The sequence below is a fragment of the Zea mays genome, chromosome 9 (genome assembly GCF_902167145.1).
Source record: "Zea mays cultivar B73 chromosome 9, Zm-B73-REFERENCE-NAM-5.0, whole genome shotgun sequence".
In the NCBI taxonomy this organism is placed as follows: domain Eukaryota; kingdom Viridiplantae; phylum Streptophyta; class Magnoliopsida; order Poales; family Poaceae; genus Zea; species Zea mays.
The window spans coordinates 138,949,247-138,960,484 of NC_050104.1; the positions used below are offsets into that span (position 1 = coordinate 138,949,247).

General features: G+C 46.6%; 1 long non-coding RNA gene across 1 annotated transcript; it reads left to right on the forward strand.

Moving 5' to 3' along the window:
• The first annotated feature begins 7,796 nt into the window (after positions 1–7,796).
• LOC103639184 (uncharacterized) lies at positions 7,797–8,193 on the forward strand. Its single transcript, XR_559285.2, has 3 exons — positions 7,797–7,890; positions 7,957–8,064; positions 8,138–8,193. It is a non-coding gene; the product is annotated as an uncharacterized lncRNA (long non-coding RNA).
• The last annotated feature ends 3,045 nt before the right edge of the window (positions 8,194–11,238 follow it).

Here is an 11,238-nt window from a genome sequence, read left to right on the forward strand (position 1 = left end):
TAACATGGGATGAATAATAGCGCCGGGATTGCTAAGGTATTTAATTGGCCCCATAAATACTCTATATCTCCCATGAATAGAGACATCAAGTTTGAGCTAATAGGTTAGGAGACATCAGTGTGTTAGATGTACATATATAAATTTGGGCAGGGCCATTCATATGGGAAGCCCTCACTGATATATGACACTAATAAAACCATAGTAGGGGGGTTTGTGTGACCAAATCTTGAATGCCATAGCCAAGCTGCATCATCTAGCTTTGACAGCAAACAAACTGGAGGTATCACACTCAACTGTACTGTGTACAGTCTGTTCCCAGTGCAAGGTGCACTGACCAACAGGTTATACTCTGGATCAAATACTTTCAGTCTACCAGCAAATAGTCTGATGTCACAGCCTGCTTCCTCTAGTTGTCCAAGACTAATTATGTTGCTTTTCAATTGTGGAATGTAGTACACACTAGTGAGTACCTTGTGGTCACCTTGTCTGGTTTTCATCACCACCGAACCTAGTCCACAGATTTTGACAGTAGACCCATCACCAAACTTCACTGACCCACTGACAGTGTCATCAAGTTGAGTAAGTGTAGACTTGGTGCCTGTCATGTGGTTACTAGCTCCAGTGTCTAATACCCAGACTTCATCTAAACAGACTGCAGGCACTACTTTTTCTTCAGATGGGTGTATTTCCTGAGAAGTTCCACCTAATGAGTCTTGCACCTCAGCGAAGAGTAGTGCTACATTCTCCACATCTCCAACTGCAACATTTGCCTCCTGCTGTTTGTGATCCTTCTTATATCTTTTTGGTCTTTTACAGTCTTCTGCCCAATGACCATAGATGCCACAGTTTCTGCATCTCCCTTTTCTTCTGGGTGTTCCTTGTGATGTCAATTTGACCTTGTGAGGAGTACTGGAGCTAGCACCTTCAGATTTGTTAGAAACCTTTGCCTTCCACTGGTTTGTCCCTCCACTATTACTGTTCTTGTGTGAATTGGACTGAAACCTTTGCTTGTGTTTCTCCAACCATTCCTCTTCAGCTAGTAGCAGTCTTCCTGCTTTGTCTGTGACTTGCTCCAGTTTGTCTTCAAACCAATCTTCAGCTACCCGAAGCCTTCCAACTAGGTCTTCAACTGAAAGTGTCTTGACATCACAGAACATCTCAATTGAGACAGCAACTTGATTGAACTAGGGTGGCACAACTCTTAGAAACTTATTGACAACACGAGTATCTTCTAAGGGTTCACCAAGTGATTTGATAGAAATTTTGACACTTAATAGGAAATATAATTTAAAAAGTTAGGTGGTGTACTCATCTGTATTTTTTACTATTCTTTGTTTTCTTGCATTCTATGAGATGCATGCTTTGTAAGGAATATGATTTGTTTCGTGACAACAAAATTGATAGAATATGTATTTTAAAGTCTAAATTGATGACTATGATGCACCAGGTGACACTCCACTGGACAGTCAACTCCAGATAGGGCTAGACATGTAACGGTCTCAGAAAGAAGGTTGGATATTTTCTTTTTAATTGAACTGTTGTTTTACCTTTTTCCTTGCTTGCTTTTGCTTTTGCAGAGCTGATGAACTTTAGACGTGCTTGTGCCCATCCTCAGCGCAAAACACAATGGCAATGAAAGATTTAAGGATGCATGAATATGTACTTCGAACTTTCTTTGTAATAAACCTGGCGCTCCCATGTTGCGGCACTTACTGTCACAACAGCAAAACTGAATACTCCCGTCGGCCAAAATAATTCCCGTCGGTTTTTAGGGTTCCCGACGGGAGTTAATTAACTACCGTCGGCTATAACGAAGCCGACGGGAGATAAAATATATCTCGTCGGCCTCTGGGCAGGCCGACGGGAGATAATGTAGCTCCCGTCGGCCTCCGGACTGCCCGACTGGAGTTAAATAACTCCCGTCGGCTCTTCCATTGGCCGACGGGGTTTAGAGCGGGCCAGGCTATATGCGCCCGCGGCCCACTCGCCCCTCTCCCTTTCGTCGCTCCCTCTCCCTTTCGTCGCTCCCGCCAGCCGCCCCCGCCCGCCGCCCGCCGCCTGCCCCCGGCCACTGGCCGGCGCCGCGCCCTCCCCGACCCCTGGCCTGCCCCGCGCCGACCAAGGCCACCGGCGCCGCCCCTTCCCCGGCCACCGGCGCCGTCGACCTCGGCCACCGGCGCCGCCTGATCGGCCACTGGCACTGCCTGCCCGTCCCCGTCCGGCCCTCACGCGGCCACTGCCCGGCCCGGCGCGGCGCCCCTTCCCCGGCCACCCCGGTGATGTCCCCGGCCACCCCGGCTTCATCTCGTACCCCACACCGCTGTCGTTGAGTTCGTGAGTGCAAAGTAAGTATATGGGCGCACGCGGTATATTTTTATTGTTGCTACATGTTTTACTTAAGTTGATGATAATTGAAATGTTTTAATTCATAACGATACACTAGGCGTCACCCGTAGTTAACCCTAGGCGTCACCGTTCCGGAAGCACGCACATCACATTTATTCCTATGTTTGGGCCTAATGCACCTGGACAATCTATGGATGCATAGATTGTATAGTTTCATTCGGTCCAAACACAGGATTACTTGTGATGTGCGTGGTTCCGGGATTGTCCACGTATTTGGACAGCCGGAGAATGGGTGTGGCCGCATGTGATTCGTGCACGTGTTCGATGGTCTGAATGAGATTTCGGCAACATAACCCAGTTGTTCTCCATCGCACCATGATAGGCGTGCATTCGGAGAACAGCGGGGTTATGCTGCCGAAATTTTGTTCGGACCATCGGGCACGTCACGAGTCGCATGCGGCCGCCTCCATTCTCGGGTGGGTTTATGGCCTTTCCTATAGTAGGGTTATCACCTAAGCCACGTGCATCGCTCTTATATGCTGAATTTTTGGTTGGTGGTTTACACAACAGCAAAACTGAGCCATCCTGGTCCACAAACATGGAAGATGACCGTGAGTGGATGTATGCTGGTTGGAAGAAGGGCGGATGTCACACAAAGGAATGGTTTCAGAAGACAGAAAAGTTTTTAGAGAACGCTCGTGGAGAGTCAACCCACGCTGTGATTAGGTGCCCATGCACCAAATGTGGGAACATCCAGTCACATGACAAGAGAACTGTGGCACTACACCTTTGCAGTCATGGGTATGTTCAAGGTTATAAGGTTTGGGATAAGCACGGCGAGTCACGGAGTATAGTATCAGCACAGATGGAGGTGGATGACGGTGAAAACGTTGATCGGTTGGATCATATGTTAGAAGATACGCAGGCAGAGTTTGTCAACAATCCTGAAGATCCGCCTACAAAAGAGGTTGAAGAGTTGTTCAAACTCCTCCAAGACTTAGAAATGCCTCTGCACGGACACACAACGGTTACCATCCTGCAGTTCATGACCCGTCTAATGGGCATAAAGTCAAAGTTTGGTTGCTCAGCCAAATGTTATAAGGTGATTTTGGAATTGTTTAGTGATGTCCTTCCTGCCGATCATAAGGTGCCTAAAGACATTTACCGGTCAAAGAAGCTGCTAAAGGCTTTAGGAATGCCATATGAGAAGATCGATATATGCCCATCCAACTGCATGATATATTGGCGCGATCGTGCGAAACTAGAGAAATGCTTGAAATGTGGCCTGTCGAGGTACATAGAGGTGGTAAATGAAGAAGGGGAGAAGGTGACAACAAAGAGGGCACATAAGCAGCTTCGCTGGATGCGTCTCACTCCAAGACTGAAACGTCTGTTCTTGGCTAGTAGAATTGTGACCCGCATGAGGTGGCGCAAGAATTGTAAGCCCCCGAAGGATGGGGTAATGCAGCATCCGTGTGATAGCGACGCATGGAAGGCCCTGGATAGCTTCGATCCAGAATTTGCTAGTGAAGAGAGGAATGTTCGTATTGGGCTGGCGACAGATGGTTTCACGCCTTTCATTATGACCGCATCGTCTTACTCATGTTGGCCTGTCTTTGCCATACCATACAACCTTCCACCTGAAGATTGCATGAAAGATGAGTTTATGTTCTTAACTCTCATCATACCTGGGAAGGATCATCTCGGCGTAAACCTCAATGTTATGCTTGAGCCATTGATTGAGGAGTTGAAAGAGCTTTGGGAAGGAGTGGAGGCGTATGACAGCTTCATGAAGCAAAAAATTCAAACTTCGGGCAGCATATTTGTGGTCCATACATGATTATCTAGCGTATGGGATCTTTGCTGGGTGGAGAGTCAGTGGAAGGCTAGGCTGTCCTATTTGTGGAAAAGAAACAGATTGTTTCTGGCTCGATAAGGGTGGGAAGTTCTGTTACTTCGATTGTCATAGGTGTTTTCTTCCTTTGAACCACCCCTTCAGGCTCCAAGCACACGAGTTCAGGAAGGACACCATTGTCACGAAGGAACCCCCGAAGCGTCGCACCGGGTGGGAAATCGCTGAGGAGCTGAGTAATCTAGTGAGAAATGAGGATGGGGATGGGTTTGCAGGTTTCGGGAAGACCCATAACTGGACTCACAAATGTGGCCTTTGGGAGCTCCCTTACATGAGGGCATTGCAGCTCCCGCACAACATCGATGTAATGCACCAAGAGCGTAACATGTGTGAAGCACTATTTAACACCATCGTGGATTTCCCAGATAAAACAAAAGACAATTTCAAGGCCCGAGTGGACTTAGGTAACATATGTAACCGCCCAACTCTCATGCTCAGAGAAAATGGAGGCAAGCCTCGTGCTGAATTTGCCTTGAGACCCAATGAACGAAAAGAAGTGATGAAGTGGATGAAAGATTTAAAATTTCCCGATGGTTATGGTGCGGGGTTCAGAAGATCTGTGAACTTGAAAACAATGAAGATCAATGGGTTGAAGAGTCATGATTACCATATAATGATGGAAAGGCTGATCCCAGTAATGTTGTGTGGTTACATTAACGAGGAAGTGTGGAAAGCGATAGCTGAACTTAGCTATTTCTACAGGCAGCTTTGTGCTAAAGAAATTTTAAAGGAGATGATGCAGAAACTAGAGGAATCGGCACCGGTGCTTCTTTGCAAGCTGGAGAAAATATTCCCGCCTGCGTTCTTCAATCCTATGCAGCATCTTCTTATCCATCTCCCATATGAAGCAAAGGTAGGTGGGCTAGTGTGTTATAGGTGGATGTATCCCATAGAAAGAATGTTGAAAAAACTGAAATCAATGGTGGGTAACAAGGCAAAGGTTGAAGGTTGTATAGCAGAGGAGTTCAAATTTAAGGAGATAGCTTTCCTCACAAGTGGTTACTTGACTGAAGACCACAATGTATTTGCCCATACGAAGAGGTACCATGAAGATGAAATGGTGCATCCGTGCAGTCACATTAGCATATTTCAATGGAACGGCAAGGCTGTTGGTCCACCAGTGGCATATGAATTCAGTGAGAACGAACGGAAATCTGCTTTGCTCTACATGTGGTCAAATATAGAAGAGGCTGAGAAATTCTTCAGGTAATAGTTTACTAGGCTTAAAGGAATTGTATATTCAATGTTTAGGAAACACAATGTTTTCTTACTCTCATTCTTTTTTAGCGAGTTCGATAAAGAAAACTAGAGGTCTTCTCGTAACCGTCAACCAACGGCGAAACAGCTAGACAACTTGCGTCTAAATGGATTGCACGGGGGACCTAATTTTATCTCCTGGATCCGAGACCATGTAAGCCTTGTATACTTCGTCCTCATACATCGTGTATAGGTATGACAATTGTAACACTTTTTCCTTTATTGACTGTCAGTTCGGGAATGTACCGGATGACTCACAAAAGTGTCCTGTGGGATCTCCTTCACATGAGGGCATTGATTCTCCCGCACGTCGGCGTAGTGTCCATTCGGACCTGCGTCAACTTTTTATTGGTAGTGTGATAGTGAAGAGTTATGGCCGTTACGACGTAAACGGGTTTCGCTTCCGTACAACCAAATTTGAAGCTTCTCGTCCTTTAGCAGCTACGAAAAATAACGGAGTCGTAATCCGGGCTGAAGATATGGAAAGGCACGAATCCGAGTATTAAGGAATCATAAACAATATACTCGAGTGCCAATTTGTAGGGAACAAGGATCTGAGGGTGGTGTTTTTTGATTGTACATGGTTTGACCCAAAGCATTATAGAACCGAATTTGGAATGGTGCAGGTTAAACACAAGCAAATACTTCAAGGGGCCGATAGATATGTCCTTGCTCATTAGGTGGAGCAGGTATATTACTCGTCATATCCATGCCCTAAGTTGAGCGCTTGGTGGGTCGTATACAAAACCTACCTCGTGATCGGTTGTCCACTCCTGTTCCCGATGATTACAATCGTGAGGCTCAACAAGTTGACGAGGTGTTCCAAGAAGCTGAGTTGCCATCCTCATTTGATATAGACCCTGCTCCTACATTGGATTGTTTAGTTGGAGACCTCAATGATATATCATTGCCACAGAAAAGGAAACGAAATGATAAGTAACAAGTTAAGTTTATTTCCATATGAATGTTTATTTGTTTAATGTTGGTTTATTTTGCACCGTTTGTTTATTTATTTACATTACTCAGTACTAATAAAAACTTTCAATTGCTGCAGGATGCCTAAAAAGTGTAAGTAGGCGGTGAAGAGGTTCAGGGACTCCCTTTTCCGAGGGAGTTCCTTGAGCGCTAGTAAGAAGGAGCAGCTCTACAGAAGCCTACACCCAGAGTTACAGGGCCAGCCCTTGGGGTTTCAGAGAGACGATGTAAGAATCATTGTATTGTTGCTTTTAATTCGTGTAAGACTTTAACGCGTAAATGTGACACTTGAGTTACTTATTTGCAGGATGAATCGGAGTCAGATGAGGATGAGGCTGAGATTGAGGGTGGAGGTGAGGATGAGACTCAGGCTGAGGCAGGAGGTGAGCAGGGAGAGGGTGGAGGTGGAGATGAGACTGAGGCTGAGGCAGGAGGTGCGGCTGAGGCAGGAGGTGCGGCTGAGGGTGGAGATGAGGCTGAGGCAGCTCCAGCAAGGCGTCCACGTAAGTTTAGAAGGCCCCATGTCGTACAACCTCCACCTGTTCCGAGCTCCAAGGCGGGGAAGACGGTGATCTCCCCCGTCGGAGATAGGTAAGTGTTGTATCTTTTGATTTGAATCAGCTGTATTCATCAAATGTAAGCATGTTTGATGCTTGCCCGTCTTTTTGCAGGGAGTGGTTGGACTACTCTTTCACCGGCCAGGGTCGTCAAAAGCAGGTGAACTCTGTGTTGAGTTCGCTCCTGAAGTTTCACTACCCTGGTCTGGTGAAGACGTCCGACGATGCAGACGTCGCGCCGGTCCTCGTCTCATGTTGGGACGATTACAAGCTGAAGGTCGATGTCACTTATGGCGATGCCCAGGGGCTTGTTCGCGCTGACTTCTGGGTACGTAATCTTGTGTGTGTTATATGGAAGCAATCATTAAAAAGTTAGATAACATTGCATTCTTTTTGTAGGCACGTTTTCGGTTGGCCGACGGGGATGACGCGAACCACGCCGAGAAGGTGTTTCAAGTAAATGCCTATCGGTTGGTGAAGGAGGCCCTGTACGAGGCAAGGATTCAGGCCACGTGCATGTATTATCAACAAATTTTAGGGCAAAAGATGAACAAGAAGACAGGGGCCTCGAGTATATACCTTCGCGAGGAAGAGTATCGTAAGGTTATATTTCAATCCTTTCCTTTGTGTTTGTTTCATTTGAATAGGTACTGATATATGTTTGTTTTTATGAAGGTGGTGGTTCCGTCGATGTCTAACCGGCCAGAGGCCTATGCAGCTTAGTGTGGGGTATGGGCTTCTGAAGACTTCCAACAGAAGTCAAAAAGTCACAGGGACAATCGAGGCACCATGCCGAACCACACCTTCGGTGGCGACAACTTCACGCGAAAGGCGAAACGCCTGGTAAGAAAACTAACAAATATGTTGATATGTCATATATTCATTTATTGTACTAACTCTGTGCTGTAGGAAGCTCAATTAGGTCGCGAGCCGACTCCCATCGAGGTGTGGGAAGCTGGCCATAGGGGAAGCGACCCTTCCAACCCTTTGTGCAGCCAGACACAAAGGGAGCGTCTGGTGAGCTGTTGTCCTCAATATTCGGTTAATGCTCGCAACGTATGAACTAACTAAGGTTATATAATCGATACAGGCGGCATATGCGGAAGAGATGAAGGACCGTCACGGAGAAGACTGCGATTGGAGGACCATGCCGGTCGATGCTCAAGCCGTGCATAAATCCGGTGGAGGAAAGGCACATGGACGGTGAGATGTTACATTACATGCCATTTATATAGTGACATGAGCATATGAGCATATGCCTTAATTAATCTTTCTTTGACAACAATTTTAGATTCTCTCTCTTTGATGGAATGATCAACACGACGGATTTTAGAGCGTCTCGGCGGTCGGCATCCGGGTCCAGGAGCTCCGGTCCTAGCTCTCGTCGGCTCACTGAGCAAGAGCTTGAGATCGTGAGGCTGCGTGAGGAGAACCGTCAGCGCGATGAGCAGTTGAGGGCTCAAACTGAGCAGTTGAGGGCTCAAAGTGAGTACTATGCCTCAGTCCACGCGCAGCAGCAGCAGATGCTTCAAGTAAGCCCATTGCATTATTACTGTTTATTCATTGCTTTACACATCCAATGCATACTACTAATATGCTTGGTCAATAGTTACTAGCTCAGCAGCAGGGCATTCCCTACGTGGCCCCTCAGCCTCCGCCGCAATGGACGTTCGTCCCTATGGGCCCTCCTCCACCTATGGTAAGAAATTCTATGTCCATTATCTAGTTACACAGTAAAAACGACGACTTGTGCCACACTGTACTCATGAATATGTATTATTCTTGTATTCAACAGGGACTTGTGCCGCAGCAGCCTCAGTTTAGCACACCGCCGGCACAGCTACCTGCCCTTGGAGCACAGGTTTGTATTCTAACTCTATAGCTATCGCCGACAGTTCAGCAGTTAATATGTACGATTTCTGACAAATTGCATTCTCGCTCCGTAGGACAATCGGGAAGGAAGTGGAACGATGCATGGCTTCGTCAACTCGCTATTCGCGTACCCAACTCCGGACGAAGGCAGCGGCCAAAGCTCCAACAACCCTAGCCGCGACGGTTCGTGAATGTGCTTCGATCTCTACCTTTTCTATAATGAACACTTCTTATGTGCATGAATGTGCTTAGGGACTTTATATATATATATATATATATATATATATATATATATATATATATATATATATATATATATATATATATATATATATATGTGTGTGTGTGTGTGTGTGTGTGTGTGTGTGTGTGTGTGTGTGTGTGTGTGTGTGTGTGTGTGTGGATGGATGTGATTGAGGCCTTGGATGGATGTGGTTGATGTGTGAATGTGCATGATGATATTGTGTATATTTTCTGTGTCATTGATCATAAATATGGGCTGTTTTGGGGGGGACAGTTTAACTCCCGTCGGCTTTGCAAAGCCGACGGGAGTTAAACCGGTACTGTCCAGGATAACTCCTGTCGGCTTAGCCAAGCCGACGGCAGTTGTCGCTCCCCCGTCCCGGCACCCAGGCCCGCATGGGCTGACGTGGCGGACCCATAACTCCCGTCGGCCCGAGCCCTGGCCGACGGGAGTTAAGCGCCCGCCACGTCAGCCCCCCGCGGGCCTGGGCCGGGGCGCGATAACTCCCGTCGGCCCCTAGATAGCCGACAGGAGTTAATTATCTCCCGTCGGGGCCGACGGGAGTTAATGCAATCCCCGTCGGATAGCGCCTGTCGGCCGGGTACCGACGGGGTTTAGCCTAAAACCGACGGGAATAGCTAAATCTCGTCGGTTTTGGGCTAAATCCCGTCGGTACCAGGCCGACGGGAATAGCCTGGATTGCTGTTGTGTGTGGAGGTGGAGCTTTGCTATGCCCCTAGCTATCCCCTCCATTCAAAGGATTGTCATCGCCAGCGCTAGGGATAATTGCCTCTGGTCAGATTTCTAGAAAAAATGTCCATAGTTGAACAGCCTTTTGTTTCTCGTATGCACCCTCTAATTAGCAGCTTAGTCTCAGTCTCCATGTTGTGTGAATTATATATGAAACTATGGATCAACTTTTTGTAATGCAACTATTGATTTTAAATATATATATTTTGCTTATTTGCCATGTGTGTGTGTATGATTCCAGAAATATCAAATGTGCATTGTTTAGCTTGTTGTAATCTTAACCTCAAAATAAAATATTCAAATATTTTTATTGGTTTATTGCTTGCAACAGATAAAAATGTTGCTATAACTCGAAACTAAACATTGTAGCATCCTATGATAACGAGCTGGTCTTGGGCGGCACCAACACATGTAAGTGTTGTTGTATCTTATAAAAATTTGTTGCAGTTTACCAACGCTTATTTATATGACTTACCAACGTATGTACAAGCGTTGCAGTAGCCCCTAGCAACGGCAGTATAGGCAACACATAATTATGCGTTGGTATAAACCCTAGCAACTCTTATATAGGCTTGTACCAACACATATATGCATTGCTAAAGGGGGGGCCATTTTGTAGTGTCTTCACCATCAAACATAGGTGGTTTGCCTAATGGGACGGAAAGTAATGGAGTGCGTTTTGAAATACGAGGATAGCAAAGGGGCATCTTACTATACTTCTTGCGCTCATGGCGCTTAGAAGTGGCCGATTCCGATTCCTAGCCGGAGGTGGAAGGTGACAAAGAGTCGGTCTCGTAGTAGACCACCTTCTTCAGCTTCTTCTTCTTGTCACGCTTCCGTTGGGACTTGATGGAGGAAGAGGATTCCTCCTTGTGCTTGTGGGCGGACTCCCTTGAGTGCGTTCTCCCCGAGCTTGCGGACTTGTCGCCGGTCCCGATCTCCCTCTTGGCGGAAGCTCCCGACATCACTTCGAGCGGTTAGGCTCTAATGAAGTACCGGGTTCTGATACCAATTGAAAGTCGCCTAGAGGGGGAGGTGAATAGGCAAATCTGAAATTTATAAAGTTTAAGCACAACTACAAGTCGGGGTTAGCGTTAGAAATATAATCGAGTCCAAAAGAGAGGGCGAAAACAAATCACAAGCAAATAAGACGGATGACACGGTGATTTGTTTTACCGTGGTTCGGTTCTTGCAAACCTACTCCCCGTTGAGGTGGTCACAAAGACCGGGTCTCTTTCAACCCTTTTCCTCTCTCAAACGGTCACTTAGACCGAGTGAGCTTTATCCTTAATCAAACGGGTCACTTAGACCCCACAAGGACCACT